The sequence below is a fragment of the Scylla paramamosain genome, chromosome 11 (assembly GCF_035594125.1).
Source record: "Scylla paramamosain isolate STU-SP2022 chromosome 11, ASM3559412v1, whole genome shotgun sequence".
NCBI lineage: Eukaryota > Metazoa > Arthropoda > Malacostraca > Decapoda > Portunidae > Scylla > Scylla paramamosain.
Genome location: NC_087161.1, coordinates 5,270,055 through 5,292,500, shown reverse-complemented (window position 1 = coordinate 5,292,500; position 22,446 = coordinate 5,270,055). Strand labels below are relative to the sequence as shown.

Sequence of the window (22,446 nt, the reverse complement as noted above, 5' to 3'; positions counted from 1 at the left end):
TATATATATATATATATATATATATATATATATATATATATAATATATATATATATATATATATATATATATATATATATATATATATATATATATATATATATATATATATATATATATATATATATATATATATATATATTTGGTATAACTGATGTTTTTATTGGTTAGGTTAGGTTTACGTCAGGTCAGCCCAGGTTAGGTTAGGTTAAGTTAGGTTAGCTTAGCTTAGCTTAGCTTAGGGTAGGTTGGTTTAGGTTAGGTTAAGTTAGATTAGGTTAAGTTAGGTTAGGTTAAGTTAGGTTTGTTTTGTTTGATTTAGTTCAGGTTTGATTTTGGCTTGAATAGGTTATAATACGTTACGTTAAGTTAGGTTATTTTAATTCAGGTTAGGTTAAGCCAGAATAGTTAAGATAAGGTTAAAATCAAGTTAAGTTTGGTTGGGTTAGGATACGCTAGATTTGTTCTTTTTTTTTTATTAGGTCAAGTTAGGTTGAGTAAGTTCATTTTTCGTTAGGTCCCGTCAGCTTAAGGTAATTCATTGTTCATTAAGTTAGGTTAGCTTTTTTTTTTCCTAAGTCCCGGTTAGGTTAGGTTACGGTAATTATTTTTGTTAAGATTTGGTAAGTTAATTTTTTATTAGATCATTTTAGGTTACGTTTTTTTTCGTTAAGTCAGGCTTAATTAGATTAGGTTATGTCATGTCAGACTAGGCTAGGTGAGATCAGGCTGGGTTACGTTAGGTCAGATTACGTTATATTTTAAGTAACACTGTTATTCGCGGTGCTGCGCAACGTTTGCGTAACGCAGCATTGTTTGCATCGCGCAATCTGTATGTACATTGTGAGCGCCCGCCAATCACTACTTTTTGTTGCAATATAATGTTATTACACAACTTGGCTCAGCTGTGTAATGGAGGATTATTGTGTGAGCGTGTTGAGGTGAGCAGGGAGCACACCAATGAACAACAGTGGCGAAGTGTTGAGTAATGATCACACACACACACACACACACACACACACACACACACACACACACACACACACACACACACACACACACACACACACGTATGATTTAAACGGGAAAATAGAAAACATCAAAATGTAAAATGCGCAAACATTTTTTTTCTCTCTCTCTCTGAATATTTTGAGAGATTTAAATGTATCGTGATTTTGTCCTTTCTTTATCTTTCACTTTTTTTTTGTATTTTTTTTTAACAAATTTTAATTAAAAGGAAGTGGTCGTATCTTCAAAACTATTTCAGAAACAGAGACGGAGACAGAAAGACAGACAGACAGACAGACAGACAGACAGACAGTCAGTTTGAAATAAAAGAAATAACACTTAAAATTTCTCACACAAAAAAAAAAGAAAAAGGTAACCAAACACAACTTTTCTCACAGAGTTTTATATTCAAGTCTTGCATCTTATCCATTTCATTTCATTTCACACATACAGGAAAAAAAAAAAACGAGAAAATGTGCTTTGTTATATATATTCATTTCTATTTATTACCATTTTTAATTTACTTCAAGGACAGTGAGAGTGATGGGGGTGTGAAAGGAATGCGAGAGGTCGTGCTTGGAGGTGGGTGAAGGGGGAGGAAAGGTGAGGGGAAAGGAGACTAACGCATGAGTGAATGGGAGAGAGTAGAGAGGTAAGGAAGAGGGAGGAAAGATAATGGGAACAAATAAGGTAAAGTAGGAAAGAAAATAAAATAGTAAGGAAGAGAGGAAGGTAAAAAAGAATAAGACGAAGAATAAATAAAAGTGAGAAACAAGGAAGGAAAACTGGAGGAGAAAAGTGGAAAATGAATGGAGGGAAAGATGAAAGCAAGCAAAGATATTGAAATAAGAAAATGAGATGAAGATAATATGCAAAAAATAACAAGAGGTATAGGGTAACGTATTGGGGAAAAGAAGGAAGGAAAGATAAAAAGAGAGGAAGAGAGAAAAAAATAAACGAAATTATGGTGAGATGCAGATATGATATAGAGGAAAGAAATGGAAAGAATGAGAGATTTAAACAGGAAAAGAAAAAAAAAGAAAGAAATGTAATAAACGAAGGAATGGAAGGGAAGGAGGAAAGTCTTAATTAGAAGAAACTGAACGGAAGATCGAAAAGAAATGTAGAGAAAATTAAAAGAATGGAAAAATAAAAATAAATGAAAAGTTAGAGAAAAAAAAGAAAAGAATACAGAAAAAAAAGAGAAAGGTAGAGGAAGTGAAAGAAGAGAAGAAAAATAAATTGAGAGAGTAAGAGGAATGGAAGGAAGAAAAGAGAATGCGAAGGAGTGAAGAAAAAATTAATAGGAAACAAAAAGAAAAGAATACGGAATAAGAATAGAAACGAAAGAGATAATTGATAAAAATAAATGACAGAGGAGGATGTAAATTAGAGGAAAAGGAGGAAAACAGGACAAATAAGAAAGAATCAGAGAAAGAGAGCAAAAAGGAGACGGGATGAGAATGAAGATGAGGAAGAAGAGAAATGAAGAGGAAAAAAAAGAAAGAAATGAGAAAATGGCATGAAAAGACAGAAAGAAAGAGAGAAGGAGAAGAAAGAGGAAAGTCTAGAAAGTGAAGAAGCAGAAAAATAAGAAAGAAGTGGAAAGAAAGAATATGAATAAAAAAGGAACAGATAAAAAAAGAGGATACAAATCACATAGAGGATCAAGAATCGACAGAAAAAAAAAGAGACATAAGGAGAGAAAGAAAGGAGGAGGAAAAAAGAGGAGTAAGAGGAAGAGGAGAAATGAGGGTAACCAGGAAGAGGAAGATAAATAGAGTAGGTGGAAGAGGACACTTATTACAAAGGGAAGAGGTGGAATAGGCTTCGTGTGGCTGTAGGCTTAGTATTGTTTAAGAGAGAGAGAGAGAGAGAGAGAGAGAGAGAGAGAGAGAGAGAGAGAGAGAGAGAGAGAGAGAGAGAGAGAGAGAGAGAGCGCGCACTATCACCCTCTCTCCCTCCGGCTTATCTTTTCCGCTCCGATAAGAGAGAGAGAGAGAGAGAGAGAGAGAGAGAGAGAGAGAGAGAGAGAGAGAGAGAGAGAGAGAGAGAGAAGAAAAAAACCACTTTAGGCCAAACAGTATCAAGTTATCTCAAGGAATGAAGTTGCTCTCTCTCTCTCTCTCTCTCTCTCTCTCTCTCTCTCTCTCTCTCTCTCTCTCTCTCTCTCTCTCTCTCTCTCTCTCTCTCTGTCTTTCTATTCAAGTTCTTTGTTTTCATCTTTTCCTCCATTTATTTTCCATCTTTCTCCAGTTTTCTTCTCTTCCTTTCTCACTTTTCCCTTATTCCTACATTTATTTATTCTTCGCTTTACTCTCTTTATTTTCCTCTCTTTCATACTCCTTTATTTTCTTCCCTGTTTTTTTCTTTATCTTAGTAATATTATTAATTTTACTTTTCATTCACCCATCCTCTGTATTTACCATTCTCTCTCTCTCTCTCTCTCTCTCTCTCTCTCCTCTCTCTCTCTCTCTCTCTCTCTCTCTCTCTCTCTCTCTCTCTCTCTCTCTCGTCCGTGAAAGTCGTCAAACGGAACTTTCGTGTTTGTTTTTCCCCTTTGCTGGTTGTGTTTGCCTTGTGAGCACTTCTGGAAGGGACTGGTTACTGAAATGATGGTGATAAGAAAAATAATAGTGATAGTAGTAGTAGTAGTAGTAGTAGTGGTAGTAGTAGTAGTAGTAGTAGTAGTAGTAGTAGTAGTAGTAGTGGTGCTGGTGGTGGTGCTAGTGATGGTGGTAGTGGTTGTTGTTGTTATTGTTGATTGTTGTTGTTGTTGTTGTTGTTGTTGTTGTTGTTGTTGTTGTTGTTGTGAGAAGAAGAAATAAAGAAAGCGAAAATAAAAAAAAAGTATAACTAGTAGTAAGGAAATAACAAACATATCCTTTTAATTTTCTGTTCCTCCTCCTCCTCCTCCTCCTCCTCCTCCTCCTCCTCCTCCTCCTCCTCCTCCTCCTCCTCCTCCTCCTCCTCCTCCTTTTCCACTGCACCAGGCCAAAAATAGACTCTCCCTAATTCTTGCCTCCCATCTTTTTTTTAATCTCCCTCCTCCTCCTCCTCCTCCTCCTCCTCCACAAATAAACGTAGATCTCTTCCTCAGAAAAAAAAAAAGATTAGAGAGAGAGAGAGAGAGAGAGAGAGAGAGAGAGAGAGAGAGAGAGAGAGAGAGAGAGAGAGAGAGAGAGAGAGAGAGAGAGAGAGAGAGAGAGAGAGAGAGAGAGAGAGAGAGAATAAAGCATCAGAGAATTTCCTCTCGTTTTCCTTCCCAATTAAAGAAATGTCTTGTTGATGAAGTCAATTTATCGCCCTTTTTTTCTCCCTTTTAGCGATCGGAAGCAGCGCGATTGTCTGATATGAGTGACCTGATGGCGCGCAAGGCTGTGTGTTGATGTGCAGTGTGGGGAAATGATACGTTGATTGTTTAATAATGCGTATAATTTGTGTTTTCTTTTTTTTGTTTTTTTTTTTGTCAGTTTATTAGTTTTTTTTTTTATTATTGGGTATATAATGCGTGATTCATTTATTTATTTCTTATTTTTATTTCTTATTCATTTATTTTATTTATTTATTTTATTTTATTTATTTTTTTTTTTGTGTTAAGCTGGTGTTTATAATGCATCTTCTTGCCTTTTGTTTATTTTATGTTTCTGTTCATCAGCTCTGAACTCCGTCTAGGAAGACAATGCATAGAGGCCAGAAAACAAGGCAAATAGGGTACTAGGATTCATTTTTAGGAGTGCTAAAAGTAGAAGGCCGGAAGTAATATTAAAGTTGTACTTGGCGCGGGTCAGACCTCATCTAGACTACGCTGTGCAGTTTTTTGTCCCACATTACAGGAAAGATGTAGGTCTATTAAAATCAGTACAGAGGAGAATGACTAAAAATGATACAGGGGATGAGGAGTATTCCTTACGAAGCGAGATTGAAGTTGTTAAATTTACATTCTTTAGAGAGACGTAGGTTAAAAGGGGACCTGATAGAAGTCTTTCGGTGGTACAAGTGTTATAACAAGGGGGATGTGAGCAAAATTCTTAGGATCAGCAACCAGGGTAGAACAAGAAATAACGGGTTCAAGCTTGAAAAATTTAGGTTTAGGAAGGAGATAGGAAAAAATTGGTTCTCAAATAGAGTGGTAGATGAGTGGAACGGACTCAGTAATCATGCTGTTAGTGCTAGGACACTAGAGAGCTTTAAGAGAAGATTAGACAAGTTTATGGATGGGGATAATAGATGGAAATAGGTAGGTGTGTTTCATACAGGGACTGCCACGTGTAAGCCTGGTTGCTTCTTGCAGCTTCCCTTATTTCTTGTGTTCTTATGTTCATCATTCTTTTTTTTTTTTTTTAATGTTCAGTTAATATTTGTAATTTATCTTTTTTTGTTGTGTTTACTTTATTTTTTTTTTATCTCTTATTAGTTTTTTTTTTATTTTTATTGCTCATGATGCGCATAATTTATCTCTTCGTCTTGCTTGTTTTGTTTATTGATAATCGTTTAGTAATAAGCACCTTTCACTTCGTTTCATGAGTAGTTAAATTTTGGATGTATTTTGTCTTTCTTTTTCTTTTTTATTTCTTATCTATTTATTTATTTACTTATTTCTTTATAGTAATAAGGAAGATTCACTGCAGTTCATGAGTGACTAATTTTGCATGTTTTTGTTTATTTTTCGTGTTTATGTAAAAGAAATAATGTTCTGCTAATTATTATACGTGCTTATTTTATTGTTATTGTTTTTATTTATTCATTTATTGTGTTTATTATTGTTTTTTATTACTATTTTATTGTAATGACATGAAGGCCAGTGGTTCACTAATGCGCTCTCTTTTTACCTTTAATTTTTTTTCCTCATTTTCTCTAGCATTCACTTCTGCATTATTAATAGATTCCTCCTCTTTTTTTTTTTTTTTTTCATGTTTATAGCACGGTAATGATGGCGTTTGTTTCGGTAATGGTCACACAATTCAGCTTTCTTTTTTTTTTTTTCTTATTTTTTTATCCTTCAGCAATTAGCAACAGTGAATCCCGTAAGTAAATATCGTGCTGGTGTAGCATAATTAACTCTTTATCGTGAGGGAATAACGGCGGCACTGCTTAAAAAAACACAATTATTTCTTTTCTTATTTTTTTCTCCTTTTTAAATAACAACATTGGTACACTTTTGTAGACAAGGTGGCTGTGTATATTAGTATGGGAGAAGAAATAACGGGTTCAAGATTGGTGAAGTTAGATTTAAAGATAGGAAGAAATTAGATCTCAAATAGGCTGGTACATGAATGGAACAGACTCAGTAATCAGGTTGTTGGTGCTGAGTCAGGTAGCGATAAAAGACGAGGCAGATTTAAGGATGAGGATGATGGGTGAAAACAGGTAGGTGTGTTTCATACTGGGACTGCCACGTGTAGGCCTGGTGGCTCCCTGCAGCTTCCCTTATTTTCTTGCATTCTTGTACGGTACAAATCTTTATAGAAATGATAAAAAAATAAATAAAATAAATAAAAAAATCAGTAAAATATATAGTTTATTTTTTTATTTCTACTCTCTTTTGTACATGACTGCCACGTGTAGGCCTGACGACTTGTTTGCAGTTTCCCATGTTTTTTATGTTTTTATTCAGCATTATATATCTTTGTATTTACTTATTAGAACTCATAAAAGAACAGTCCCCATAAAGCATAACAGCAAACTTTTCACTCATCTCTTTCAACATTCCCGTCCAGTTTCAGCTTACCCCGATTATTTCATTTCACAGTTAATGGAAAAGGACAGATGTCATTGGCTGGTACACGTGACCGCCAACCAATCAAATGCCGCGATGTCAGCTTGCCTTTTCCTTCAGTTAATTATATAAATACCTGGAATTCAGTACGTCAGCAGAAGGAAGGAAGGAAGGAAGGAGGGAGAGAGGGAGGGAAGGAAAGTAGGCAAGAAGGAAGGGAGAGAGGAAGGGAAAGAGAAAGTAGCTGAGAACGAGAGAGAAAAAGGAAGAGAGATAGGGAAAATAAGTGGACAGGAAGGAAGAAAGGAATGGAAGGAGAAAGGAAAGGGGAGAGGAGGGAAGCAGGAGTGGAGAGAGAGAGGAGAGAGGAAGGGAGGACGAAAGAGTGATAGAGGGAGGGAAAGTAAGTAGTTAGAGAAAGAAGAGGAAAAGAGAAGGAAGGGAGGGAGGGAAGGAGGAACAGGATTAGAGGGAGGGGAGAAAAGGGAAGGAGAGGAACGGAAGGAGGGCAAGAGAGGGATAGAAGGAAGTGAAGTAGGATGGCAATGAAAGAAAGAGAGGAAAATGAAAGGAAGAGAGAAGAGGCAATACGGAGGAAGGAGGAAGGATAGTATAGAAGAAAGAGAGGAGAGAAAACGGGTGAAGAGTAAGAGAATTTGGGAAGAAGGAAGGAAACAAATAATCGGGACAAACAACGGAGGGAGGAAAGAAAGGAAAGACTGAAGGAACGGAGAGACAGATGAAGAGACAGGAGAAATAAATAAAGATGCAAGTGAAAGGAAAGTAACAGGAAATTCGGGATACAAAGGTTAATGAAGCAAAGGAGAAAGGGAAAGAGAAGAAAAAGAAAAAAAAGAAAGAAAGAAAGAGAGAAAGAGACGATTAAAACGATGAAGACGAAATGGAGATAATGAGATTAATTAATGAAGTGTTATTTGAGAGAGAGAGAGAGAGAGAGAGAGAGAGAGAGAGAGAGAGAGAGAGAGAGAGAGAGAGAGAGAGAGAGAGAGAGAGAGTAAAAGTTAGTTACGTAAAAATAAGATTAGCGCTAACCATCTACAAATTTATTTAGCTGAGAGGAACGTGTGCGTGTGTGTGTGTGTGTGTGTGGGTGAGTGGGAGGGTGCCCGCCAAATATAGGCTACTTAAAGGGAGTGTGGGTGGAGTGGGTGCAGGGGCGATGGAGAGGGTAGTAGGTGTGGGGAGGACGTGGGAGTGAAGGATGAGAGAGAGAGAGAGAGAGAGAGAGAGAGAGAGGAGAGAGAGAGAGAGAGAGAGAGAGAGAGAGAGAGAGAGAGAGAGAGAGAGAGAGAGTTTATGCACACATGTTGGGGAAAGATTGAAACACACACACACACACACACACACACACACACACACACACACACACACACACACACACACACACACACACACACACACACACACACACCTGGTTCATCTTTTGCCAACGGACTTTTTGAGGTAGTTTGTCTAATTGGCAATGCATACACCTTTACCTGAAGCGCGTAGTGAAAGTAAGGAGGTAGCAGAGAGAGAGAGAGAGAGAGAGAGAGAGAGAGAGAGAGAGAGAGAGAGAGAGAGAGAGAGAGAGAGAGAGAGGAGAGAGAGAGAGAGAGAGAGATGATTAAGATATCTGCAAGGAGAGGGGAAGTAGGTGGAGGGGAGGGAGATGAGGGGAACTAATGAGGGGCGGTACATGTAGTAAAGTTAAAGAGGGGAAAAGAGGTAATGAAAAAATATATAATGACTAGAGACGAGGATGAGGAAGTGAGGGGAGATGTGGAAAAGGAGGAGGAAAGGAAAAAGGTGAAGAGAGAATGATGTCAAGAAGGAAGAGGACGAGGAGTTGGAGGAGAAGAACAAAAAGAAGAAGAAAAAGAAGTAGAAGGGAAAGAAGAAAAGAGTATGGAAGGGGGGAGTGAAATAAGTAGTAGAAAATATTTAAAGAAGGGGAGGAAGACAACAGATAAAGTGTGATAGGTGGATAAAGATGTGAGATAAGATGAGATAGAGAAGGGGAAGTAGAAGGAAGAAGATAATAATGATGCTAATAATAATAATGATAATAATAATAATAATAATAATAATAATAATAATAATAATAATAATAATAATAATAAGAGCAACAGCAACAACAACATGATGATGATGATGTTGATGATGATGATGGTGAAATGAGGGGGATAGATAAGGAAGATAATGATGATGATGATGAAAAAGAAGAAGAAAAGGAAAAACGAAACGACATAGAAAAAAAATGAATTTGAAGAGGATGATGATGGAAATAATGAGAAAAAAAAAGGCAGTCACGCACGAGAGAAAGTCATGTGTGCATCATTATTAGTTGGAAGTTACGGTGGGGTTCGGCAGACTGATTAGAATCCTGCCCCAGACGAGTCCTACTGAATTCCATCTGCATCTGAAATTCTCCCAAGGGTGTTTTTCAAAGAGGACAAATCTCTGATATACTTAACAGTAGAAGATGCAAAACTCACCACCGCAACAAGTATTTCTGGTCATGGATTTTTATTTTTATTTTTTTTTATCAGTGAAATGCACTGCGGGAAACCTGAGCCATGTGTTGGAAATGAGTTGTCAGGGGTAGGGATCGTTTGACCTGTTGGCGAAAGGTCAAAGGTCACGGGAAGCAAGGAAGCCTTAAGAGCGTTGCTTATGTTGGAGGTGTTTTATATATATATATATATATATATATATATATATATATATATATATATATATATATATATATATATATATATATATATATATATGAGGGGCTTCGTCCAATTGCTACTAAAAGATAGAAAAGAAGATTCACTGAGGTGCCAATAGAGCTTGTTTATATATATATGAGGTATCCTCTGATCTGTTTCCTATTGGCGATGCTCTACAAGTGGTGACAGCGATGGGATGGATTGATCTTGTGTGACTTGAAATAGACCACCACTTCTTAAGCCTCAGCTGAAAATGGAGATATCCACACACACACACACACACACACACACACACACACACACACACACACACACACACACACACACACACACACACACACACAACACACACACACGTGGAAGTCTTCTTCTAAAACTGGTCTCCTCGCTGCGCTCTCAGTCAGAATAATGTGGTTATCTTGCCTTGGAGCTCTTTCACAAAGACTGGGAAATAGCGTCCCTTTTGAAATATCTTAAAATATACATTTGTTTTTCTCCGGCTAAAGGGAAGAACGTGTGCTCGAGTTCCTGTTTTATATATTGAGCTGAGTTGAAGAGACGTGTGTTCTTGTGTCAGTTATAAAAATGCGTCCGATGTGTTTGTTAGTTTTCTTATTTTTGTATTTGGTCTTTATTTTTGTTTTCTTTTTTCATTTATTTGTATAGTCGTTATTTTTTTTCCGTTTGTGTGTACTATGTTTGTGTGTTTATTGCCTTTTGTGTAATTTTATTTTCTTTGTAGCGTGCTTCGTCGTAAATTACAAATTGTTTATTGGTAAATAAGTAACACCAACAACAACAACAACAACAACTACTACAACTACTACTACTACTACTACTACTACTACTACTACTACTACTACTACTACTACTACTACTACTACTACTACTACTACTACTACTACTACCACCACCACCACCACTACCACAATCACTACCACAACAACAAATAAACAACAAAACATACCAACATACCTACTTGCCTACACAATTAATATCATATTCATTATATACATATTTCACTCTACACCACCTATTTAAATATATGAATGTATGTATGTATGTATGTATGTATGTATGTATGTATGTATGTATGTGTTTTTACCGGATAACAGAATGTCGTATCTAACATTACCTGTGGAGAATTAGCCTTGACCTACTAATGATCAGGCATTATTCCCACCAAGGTCGTGATGTTTACCTGTATTCCGCCCCAAAGCAAAGTTGTTCACGTGTCATCTTCACTCAGGCACTGCTATTTTCATCATCATCATCACCATCTTCTTCTTCTTCTTCTTCTTCTTCTTCTTCTTCTTCTTCTTCTTCTTCTTCTTCTTCTTCTTCTTCTTCTTCTTCTTTTTCTTCTTCTTCTTCTTCTTCTTCTTCTTCTTTTACTCTGTCTTGTTAAGCCAAAGGTTTCGGCTGTTTTATCTCCGTTGATCGCATTCTTTAATATGTGTTTTTGCTTCTATTTTTCTTTACATGTTTTTCTGTTTACACTCAGAATTATTAGTAAATATCTCTGCTTTCTTTCTCTTTTTCCTATTTGTTTTGATTTATTTATTTATTTTTTTTAGCTTTCCTTCTAGACAGTATTGTTTGGTATGTTTTCTGCTTTTATTTATTTCTTTTTTCGTCTTTTTGATGTTTATTTCCGTTTCCTTATAGAGAGTCTTAATTATGATCTATATTTTCCTTCTTTTCATGTGTATTTGTATTACTTTCCCTATACACAACATTTTATATTACGCTCTTTGCTTTCCTTATTGCTTATTTATCTCATACTCCTTACTGGCGCCATTTTTGCGTTCCCCATTTTCCGTTTTCCTTTCCTTATTTTCGTCTGTTCATTGGTCACACACTTGACACCTTTAATGCTGCAGAAATTTACCCACTGTCACAGTTTGCAGATAATTTTTTTTTTTTTTTTACTACAGACACTTCAGTAGTTATGTAACCAAGCAAAGACAAAATTACGCTCTTATTTTCTTTCTTCCGTCCTGTTTTTCTTTTTCTTTCTTTGTTTTTCTCTGAATTTTTGTTTGTTTGTTTGTTTGTTTCTCTTTCTTTTTTTTCTTTTTTTCTTTCTTTCTTTCTTTCTTTCTTTCTTTCTTTCATTTCTTTTTGTGTCCATGCAATTTTTTTTTTTCACTGTGAGCTCTGAATGTCAGCAAAGGACGCCCATAGCAAAGAAAGGCTGATCATCTCTACTTGCCTTATCTTCTTCCACCCGTACGTGATGTTACCTGTACACAACACTCTTTAAATATTTGTCATTAGCCTTCTTATTCTATCGTATGTTCACCTATTTCCGCAACGACCATTATGCTCTCTAACTTATTCCTCTTTTACCTGTACGTGACCTACCTGTAGACACCATGCATCTTTAGTTTATGTATCGTCTCTTACTCGTATGTTCACTATATCCCAAGTGACTGGTATGCTCTCAAACTTCTCCCTTCGTTCTTCTTTCCATACTTCCCAGCATCAGTACGTGGTTGCCTTCAGACAGCTCTCTTGAATTATTGTCTTCGGGCTTATCCTCTTGTACTCGTATATTCACCTGTTGCGTTGATGACTGGCATACATTCCAACTTCTCCCATCGCTCTGTTTTCCTTATACCCCACCTACCAGTAGACAGCACTCGTGAAGTATTGCCCGTAGTCTTAAGTTGCTGTATCTTCTTCTTCTTGTGACCTCTGCAGCTTTAGATCGCTTGCAAGTCCAGGCTCATCAGTGCATCTCAGCGCCCTCCTCTTGACGTGTCTGGCAGGAATCACCACACTAGGGAGACACTTTTACACACTCTATGCGGTCCCTGCAATGTTTCGCTCTTTGCTCCGCTTGTACGAGAGGGATTTTAGTGTTTTTTTTTTTTTTTTTCCATTCTCGTCTTTGCTTCCACCTGTTTCCGTAACGGTCGCTGCGCTCTCTGACTTTTCCCTTCCCTTGCTGTGTTTGTTTCGGCAGGGCTTCCATTCCCGGCGCGTCACAGGTAATGAAGAGATATATACTGGGCGGGCCGCGAGTGGGAGGGGGAGCAGCGGGCAGCCGTGGTCCAGGTGGCATTAAGAACTAAATTGCTTTTTGGGACTGGGAATGGGAATTGAGAATGGAAACTCCCCCTGTGGCCACTTGTGTCCACTTTTTCCAAACGGGATATCCTGGTTCGAGTTTTTTACCTTTTTTTTTTTTCCCTCTAAAACTGTCTTTTTTCTTCTAGAACTCTCTTTTTTCCCTCTAAAACTGTCTTTTTTTCCTTCTAGAATACTCTCTTTTCCTTCAAGAATTCTCTTTTTTTCCCTCTAGAAGTCTTTTTTTTCCTCGAACTTTTTCTCTCTTGAACTTTTTCTCCTCTAGAACTCTCTTTTTCCTCGAATTCTTTTTTCCTCTAGAACTCTTTTTCCCTCTAGAATGCTATCTTTTCCCTCTAGAACTCTCTTTTTTCCCTATAGAAGTCTCTTTTCCCTCTAGAATTCTTTTTTTCCCAACTAGGAATCTCTTTTCCCTCTAGAACTCTCTTTTTTCCAAGAGAACTCAGTTTTTCCCTCCTAGAACTCAATTTTTTCCCTCTATAATTCTCTTTTTCCTCCTAGAACTCTCATTTCCCTCTATAACTCAGGCCTTATATTCGCCTGTGTAAGAATATGATATACTTAGGGAAATTTATTAAATGTAGTGTGTTGTATTGTGTGTTAGGAAGATTTATTTAATGTAACTTGTCATATATTCAACAGTTTTTATTTATTTATTTATTACTTATTTACTTATGTACTTAATTATCTATTTACTCTAATTAATGGTGTAGAAGCAAACCCACATTCACTCAGGACAGGAATGTACTTAAAAACACGTATAGACCCCATTACCTGTGCTCTAGTGGCTAATAATTGTAATTTCCTACTGCTTGTATTGTAGCGTTTACCAATTCCCCACTTACCCGCTTACAGACCTACTATTTGTGTTGCATTTAATATTCTCTCACCAACACACCTCTTGCTTGTATTCCAGTCTCCAATAATTCTCCACAATATATCAGCGCCTTGTCTCTCCTCAGTTAGCGGTGGAGTGCGTCCCTTTTGGCGCTCTCAGGGGAAGGGTGTACCTGGGACCCGCCTCATTCAATGCCGCGGCAATATTTATGTGATTTGTTTATTTACTTTTGCTGGATGGGATGCAAAGAGGCTCACTTTTATGTTCTTTTAATTGATTGGTAAACTTAATTTCTTTACATCCTCCTCCTCCTCCTCCTCCTCCTCCTCCTCCTCCTCCTCCTCCTCCTCCTCCTCCTCCTCCGCGGGTGGTGGTGCGTGGGGCGTAGCAAAGAGGCGCTCACAGTTCACATCGTTGCTGATTTATTCATTCAAGTCGTGGTGGGGAGAGAGTTGACACACGCGCGCGGCCGGTTGACCTCTCATCTCATCTCCTCCTCCTCCTCCTCCTCCTCCTCCTCCTCCTCCTCCTCCTCCTCCTCCTCCTCCTCCTCCTCCTCCTCCTCCTCCTCTTCATTCTCCTTCGCTTCATCTGCCGCCTTCTCCCAGTCAGTGATTGAGAGAGAGAGAGAGGAGAGAGAGAGAGAGAGGAGAGAGAGGAGAGGAGAGAGAGAGAGAGAGAGAGAGAGAGAGAGAGAGAGAGAGAGATTAAAGAGGTTCATAGCTTGCTTGCTTCTGGGGAGGAGCAGGAGGAGGAGGAGAGGAGGAGGAAGAAGAAGAAGAAGAAGAAGAAGAAGAAGAAGAAGAAGAAGAGACGACCAGCTCGTTTGCGAAGAGGAGAGGGAGACGACGGCGAAGAGGAAGAGGAGGAAGAAGAAGAAGAAGAAGAAGAAGAAGAAGAAAAAAGAAGTTAAAGAAGAGGAGAAACACCAACTTGTTTGCGAAAATGGAGAGAGACGAAGGACAACGAGGAAAAGAAGGAGGAGGAAAAGAAAGAAGAGGAGGTAGAGGAAGAAGAAGAGATGAGTCAGTCAGCCGATCAATCACTCTTCCTTGCATCTTATCGTTATCAGCCTCGCCAGCATCACCATCATCATTAGCAAGGACGGGCGGCTGAAAGGTGGAGTGGCTGCGCGTGGCTCGTGTTTCGACGGATGGGCGGTGCGAGAGAGAAAACGAGAACATGGCGGGTCATAAGAGAACGAGGGCGTGGTGGATCAAAGAAAACGAAGGCATGGGGGGGTTGGAGAAAACGGAGTATGCAGAAGTGAAATTAGAAAAGTGAGGCGTGGTATGTAAAGAAAAGGAGGGGTGTAGGGACGAGATTAAAACACGGAGACAAGATTAGAAAACGGTGTGTACAATATGAAGAGATCAGAAAACGGTGCAACTGAATAAAAAAAAAAAAAAAAAATAGATGGAAAACTAAAGAAAATATAAATAAATAAATTCACGAGAAAATTATAATAGAAGGAAAAGCAGGAAAGAAAGCTGAGTACGTGAGTGAAAGAATAAAAGTAACTAAAAAAAAAAAAGGTTAAGTGAAGTTGAATAGAAAGATGCCAGAATAAATGAAGTAATAAGAAACGAAACAGAAGAAAGGGTGAAAATAAAAAAGAAAAAACGAAGTAGATGAGTGAAGCTGAATAAAAGAGCAAGGAGATATAGATTTAATAGACGAATAGAAAAAAAAAAGTGAACGAGAGCTGTATTGACTTTAGATAATCAGGAACCATAATTAATTTACTACAAAAAAAAATAAGGTCCAATTTTCTCATGTTATTATTACTACTACTATTACTATTACTACTACTACTACTACTTTTAATTTTTTTTTTTTCATTTTATTATTTTTTATTATTTTCTCACCCACCTCAAACACACGAACACAATGGAAGGATAAGGAGCAGCAGCAGCATACCTCGTGGCCCTAACAAGGCTGTGCGTGAATTAAGGCTACTAATTGGAAGTGACCGTCATGAGGAAAGTAAAAGAGTGAAGTCTCTTGTTTAAGTGTGGGATGTTCTTCTATTCCAGCTTATCGCCATTTGAGTTCTATTATTATTATTTTTTATTTATTTTATTTTATTTTATTTTTATTTATTTTTTTATCGGAGTGGAGTTGGAGGCTCAATTTTTTTTCCTTTTCTGTTGATTCATAAGCTTATTTTTCTTTGCATACTCCACTTCCTCCTCCTCCTCCTCCTCCTCCTCCTTCCAAGCCTCTTTATTACTCCTCCCTTGTCTCTCCCTCCCTTTCCCTCGTCCTGTGTCTATATCCCATCTCGCCCTTTCTTATCTGTCTTCCTCTCTCTTCCTCTCTCTGTCTCTCTTCAGAGGTTCAAAAAGTTTCATTTCCGGGTCGGAGCTTCGATTGCGCAGTGCTCCCCGAGTCTCTTGTTCACGAGTTCGAGTCTTGTTTCGGGTTCGGAGAGTTCCGAATTGCTTCATGAAACACCAAGTTGCGTCTCTCTTTGTAGCCAAGTTAATCTCGCTTCAAATTTTTTTCCTTGATTTTTCTTTTCTTTCTTTTTTTTTTTTTTTTTTTTTTTAATCTTTCTCGAATTTTATTTTCCGAAGCGAGACTCATAAGTACTCAAGGGAAGGAAGGAAGGAAGGAAGGAAGGGAAAGACGAATTAACCAATAAAGACAAGAAATAAAGAAAGAAGAATGAATAAAGGAAATGATAAAAATTGAAAGAGGGTTGAAAATAGATTGTGAAAGGAACAGAAAATGAAATTGAGAGAGAGAGAGAGAGAGAGAGAGAGAGAGAGAGAGAGAGAGAGAGAGAGAGAGAGAGAGAGAGAGAGAGAGAGACTGGACGAAGAATGAAGTAAAGAGGAATAGACTTAGACAAAGAAGAAGAGGAGGAAGGAAGGAGGTATGAAAGGTGAAAAAGATAAAATGGGGAGATATTGAGGGCAGATAGGAATAAAGGGGATTGAGAAAGAGAGAGAGAGAGAGAGAGAGAGAGAGAGAGAGAGAGAGAGAGAGAGAGAGAGAGAGAGAGAGAGAGAGAGAGAGAGAGAGAGAGAGAGAGAGAGAGAGAGAGAGAGAGAGAGAGAGAGAGAGAGAGAGAGAGAGAGAGAGAGAGAGAGAGAGAGAGAGAGAGAGAGGTGCATGTTACTCGCTATCTTCCAATTTCACACAAAGAAAGGAAGGAAAGATAAACACAAGACTTAGCATCGCCTGGCCAGTGGAAGGAGGAGGAGGAGCAGGAGGAGGAGGAATATCACAGAGGATTACGGGCAGCCAAGCACCTTCAGATATCACTTCACCACTCCTGCTACTAAAATTATAGAGTGGATAGTACAGCAGAAGGCTTCTCCCCACCCACCCATCTCTCCAGACGAAGGGAAAAGGATGAAGGTCCTATAGAGCTTTTTGAATTGTAATGCATTTTTTTTTTTGTTTTGTTTCTTTTTGTTTCGTGTTTGTGAGTTGAGTGTTATTGAATTGCTACATTTCGTGTATTTTGTAATTCGTTTTACCATATTTTATGAAAGATAAGCTTCTCTGTCATATTACTTTTATATTTTGTATTCAATTCATTTATTTATTTTATTCTTTATTATTTTATTTTATTTTATTTTATTTCCTTTTTTTTTTTCTTCTTTTACAGATCCGCCAGAGATTACAAACAATTTTTGCATATACTTTCGCTGAGTTAAGCTTCACTTGTCATTTTATTCACTCATTCATCTATTTTATTTTCGCTAATCCACAAGAGTATTTAGACCATTTTACATGTGCCGCCAATAACCCGCTGAAGTAACATGTATTCTCTGTTGGTGTGTCGTGTGCAGGAGGCGAGGGATGAAGATTAGCTCTGAGACCCCCTCGGTGCTTCTTAGTGAGTCCCTCGCGCCTCGCCCCTCAGTCAGGCGATAGATGGCGCTGATTGTGCAGATTGAGTACCGCCGCGCACGTGTGTTCAATTGCCAGTACCGATGCGAGGTACTAGAGAGAGAGAGAGATAGATAGATAGATAGATAGATAGATAGATAGATAGATAGATAGATAGAGAGAGAGAGAGAGAGAGAGAGAGAGAGAGAGAGAGAGAGAGAGAGAGAGAGAGAGAGAGAGAGAGAGAGAGAGAGAGAGGAGAACAGGTGTTTAGAGCAGATGAGAATGAGAAGCTGACAGATATTTCCATAACTAGGGAGATAGTGGAACAGGAGATAGATAGGTTAAAAAAGTTCAAGTCACCAGGACCTGATGAAATATATCCCAGAGTACTTAAGGAATGTAAAGAGGATTATTAGTGAGCCGTTAGTTTCTGTCTTTAGGAAATCACTGGAGTCGGGTGAGGTACCAGTAATGTGGAGGCAGGCTAATGTAGTACCCATCTTTAAGAAGGGAGATAAAACTTTAGTGTCTAATTATAGACCTGTCAGCTTAACTTCAGTTGTAGGTAAAATGTTAGAGTCAATAAATAGCGAGGAACATTAGGGAACATTTAGACAAACATAACTTGATAAATCAGTCACAGCATGATGGCTTCACGAAGGGGAAATCTTGCCTGACAAACTTGTTAAGTTTTTTACAGTAAGGTGTACGAGGCAGTAGATAATGGTGATAGTTATGATATCTTATATCTGGACTTTAGTAAAGCATTTGACAAGGTACCCCATCAAAGGCTCCTGAGAAAGGGTTAGGGCACACGGGATAGATGGGAAGGTGTTAGGCTGGATAAGGTCATGGCTTGGTAACAGGCGACAGAGAGTGGAAATAAACGGCTCGAAATCCGAGTGGGGTCATGTAATTAGTGGGGTGCCACAGGGATCAGTATTAGGGCCATTGTTATTTCTAATGTATATCAATGACTTGGATAGTGGAATTAGTAGTGATGTTAGTAAATTTGCGGATGACACAAAGATAGGTAGATTAATTAGGTCAGAATCGGATGCCATCGCCTTGCAGGCAGACTTAGATAGAATGAATGAATGGACGGATAGATGGCAAAATGCAATTTAATATCAATAAATGCAAAGTGCTTAGCGTAGGTAGAGGAAACCCACACAATAGGTACACATTAGACAACCAAACTCTGGTAGGTACAGGGTACGAGAAAGATTTAGGAGTTATAGTTAGCTCTGAACTCCGTCTAGGGAAACAATGCATAGAAGCTAGAAACAAGGCAAATAGGGGTACTAGGATTCATTTTTAGGAGTGTTAAAAGTAGAAGGCCGGAAGTAATATTAAAGTTATACTTGGCGCTGGTCAGACTTCATCTAGACTACGCGGTGCAGTTCTGGTCCCCACATTACAGGAAAGATATAGGTCTATTAGAATCAGTACAGAGGAGAATGACTAAAAGGATACAGGGGATGAGGAGTATTCCTTACGAGGCGAGGTTTGAAGCTGTTAAATTTACATTCTTTAGAGAGACGTAGGTTAAGAGGGGACCTGATAGAAAGTCTTTAAGTGGTATAAGGGTTATAACAAGGGAGATGTAAGCAAAATTCTTAGGATCAGCAACCAGGGTAGAACAAGAAATAACGGGTTCAAGCTTGAAAAATTTAGGTTTAGGAAGGGAGATAGGAAAAAATTGGTTCTCAAATAGAGTGGTAGATGAGTGGAACGGAATCAGTAATCATGTAGTTAGTGCTAGGACACTAGAGAGCTTTAAGAGAAGATTAGACAAGTTTATGGATGGGGATAGCAGATGGAAATAGGTAGGTGTGTTTCATACAGGGACTGCCACGTGTAAGCCTGGTCGCTTCTTGCAGCTTCCCTTATTTCTTATGTTCTTTTGAGAGAGCAGTATCTGTGTCACGACTGATTTGAGTGTGACAAACGTGTAGAGAATGTCAGTCCAATAATAAAACATGGACACTACACACATGAACAAAAAAAAAAAAAAATAATAATAATAAATAAATAAAAAATAAAATATTGCGGAGGTATTTTTGCAGTACAGCACGGCCCAGGTAGGAAGGGAGGCAGGTGTGTAGGTGGACCAGGTAGGAAGGCAGATGAGTAGGCAGCAGGTAAGGACGGAGGTGAGTAATAATAGGCAGGTGGGCAGGAAAACAAGCAGATAGGAAAGCAGGTGAACAGGCAGCAGACAGGTAGGAAAGCTAAGAAGGCAGGTAAGGATAGTAGACAGATGAGTAGGCGGGGTCATGTGGAAGAGTAGACAAGCAGGTAGAAAGGCAGATAAGAAGGGGGTAACCAGGTATGTAGGAAGGCAGGTGAGTAGGGGGGCCAGAAAGGAAGGCAGGCAGGGTTACGAGGCTTCATGTACAGGTGAGACAGATTAAGTTTATTGCGCACGTAAGCGAGCACCGGCGTGAAATAATACTGCGTGTGTGGGAGGAGTTTAAAGCCCTTTCCTTCAGAGCCCGCGGCGTGAGTGGGGGCGGCGAGTGGCGGTCATATGTGTGTGTGTGTGTGTGTGTGTGTGTGTGTGTGTGTGTGTGTAAAGAGACAATCTATTATCTCTTGAGCTTCGGCGTGCAGATTAATATATTTCTTTCTTGTCATCTTATATTTACGTTGCTGTTACTCACATTATTTTCTCGATTATCTTATTCCTGACACCTGTTTGACTTCGCTGTTTTCAAATTAAGTTTATTTATTTTATTTTTTTTATTTATTTTATTTTTTTCACATCCCAAGAAAACAACTCTCATTTCCCAATACTGGTTTAGATGTTTTAGTTTAGACCTCTTCCCAAATAACGAGAGTCTGATAAAGATTTACGTCATCTTCGTTTAGCTTTGCCACACAAACAAAGCACGTGAGAACACACCAAGGAAACAACACAGTGCTCGGGGGGATGCAACTAGCGAACCTCATACACTCTCACACTCACACACACCAACAGAGAGAGAGAGAGAAAGAGAGAGAGAGAGAGAGAGAGAGAGAGAGAGAGAGAGAGAGAGAGAGAGAGAGAGAGAGAGAGAGAGAGAGAGTGAAAAAGTCAAAGCACATCATATCTCTTCTTACATCACTCTAGTGCCTCTTGCAGACCTCACTCTCACTCTCTCTCTCTCTCTCCTCTCTCTTCTCTCCTCTCTCTCTCTCTCTCTCTCTCTCTCTCTCTCTCTCTCTCTCTCTCTCTCTCAATTGCCAGTTTTTTGTTAATATTTTTTTTTACAACGAAGCATTTATGAACAAAGCAGGATTCAAACCCATACCATTGCATTTGTTATTCAAGACGTTACGCACAACACTTCGTACTAACACAGTCCCGTCCCCCACAGGTGAGCCGGGGCCGTCTGGGCGTGCGTCACTTGAGCCGCTAGTGTTCTGTGCATCTGCTTCGTGTGGATCCCCGAGTGTCTGCTGCTGCTGCTGCTGTGTTTGTGGCACCTTCGTCTCCACTCTTTCCTCCTCCTCCTCCTCCTCCTCCTCCTCCTCCTCCTCCTCCTCCTCCTCCTCCTCCTCCTCCTCCTCCTCCTACATCCCCTTCTCTCTCTCTCCTCCAGCACCCTGCAGCCCTTCTCCTTCAAGCTCAGGCAGTCCACTAAGCTGGCCAAGTTTGAAGGTGTGTGTTCTTTTCTTTTCTTTTTATTTTATTGTGCTTTTATAGGCCTGAGTCAAGTTTTATTATGTTCTGTTGACACAAACCTAACCTAACCTAACTCAGCTCAATCCAACCTAACCTAACTTAACATAACCAAACCTTGCTTGACCTTACCCTATTTTACCTCGTAGTTTTATAGAGGTGAGTCAAGTTTATCATATTCTTTTACACAAACTTAACTCAGCCTCACCTAACCTACCCTACCCTACCCTACCCTACCCCTCCCTACCCTACCCTACCCTACCCTACCCCAACGCAACCCAACCTAAGCTAACCCACCCTCCAATGTGGTTCTCCTCCTTTAAGCCAAGACAGTATACTCAATAAAGTTTGAAGGTGTTTGTGTGTGTGTGTGTGTGTGTGTGTGTGTGTGTGTGTGTGTTGTGTGTGTGTGTGTGTGTGTGTGTGTGTGTGTGTGTGTTTGCCTTCGTTCTAGTTTAGGGAGCGTGGCATATCCCCCTGTGGTCCCGTCTGTCGCCGTTTGTGTGTTCGTGCTGCTTTTGCTGTCACTTGATGTATGCTGCTTCTCGCCACTGTTACTTCGCCTGGTCCAATTCGAATGTCAGGTGTGTGTGTGTGTGTGTGTGTGTGTGTGTGTGTGTGTGTGTGTGTGTGTGTGTGTGTGTGTGTGTGTGTGTGTGTGTGTGTGTGTGTGTGAAACTAATTATGTGTGTTTTCGTGATGGTACATAGTAACGTGTGCATAAAAATAGACACATCCGTACACGCAAGCGAGCAAACACACACACACACACACACACACACACACACACACACACACACACACACACACACACACACACACACACACACACACACACAAACACATCACACACACACACACACACACACACACACACACACACACACACACGTAAGTAGGTAAGAAAAACGTACTTTCTATTTCGAAACACAAACTTTGCTCTCGTAAAACACAACAACAACAACAACAACAACAACAACAACAGCAGCAGCAGCAGCAGCAGCAGCAACAACAGCAGCAGGAGGAGGAGGAGGAAGAGGAGGAGGACGAGGACAGGAAGGGAGCGATGACCTAAACTTACGCCCAAACACGTCATCCTGGGAACTCCACCCCACTCCCTTGCTACTCCCTCCCCCCCAGCCACCCTCCCAGCCACCCGCCAACCCGCCCACACCGCCAAGTCCTCCCTAATTTTCTCATGTCGCCGAGCGCTTTAAAGATTTAAGACGCGGCCTCTTATTTACCTATTCACTCTTAATTGTGAGCTGCTTCTTGGACAGTGCTATAAACATGTCCCCCCCACCCCCCGCCCCCCCGCCCCCAACGCCGCTGCCAACCTCCAACTGTTTCCTGCCTCACCGCCTCGTATGTACCCTGACGCCACACACACACACACACACACACACACACACACACACACACACACACACACACACACACACACACACACACACACACACACACACACACACGTCCGTACTCATAAACGCTTTGCTCTCTCACCACGACTATTTGCAAAGGCCACAGAGGTGATTAGCCGTGTTCTCAAGAG

At 39.5% G+C, this 22,446-nt stretch overlaps 1 long non-coding RNA gene across 1 annotated transcript in view; it reads left to right on the top strand.

The window, feature by feature from the left end:
* Positions 1 to 21,112, top strand: part of LOC135104869 (uncharacterized) — a 146,206-nt gene extending 125,094 nt beyond the window's left edge. The window contains exon 3 of the long non-coding RNA XR_010270576.1: positions 20,590 to 21,112. This is a non-coding gene — a long non-coding RNA (uncharacterized LOC135104869). The remainder of the gene's footprint in view (positions 1 to 20,589) is intronic.
* The last annotated feature ends 1,334 nt before the right edge of the window (positions 21,113 to 22,446 follow it).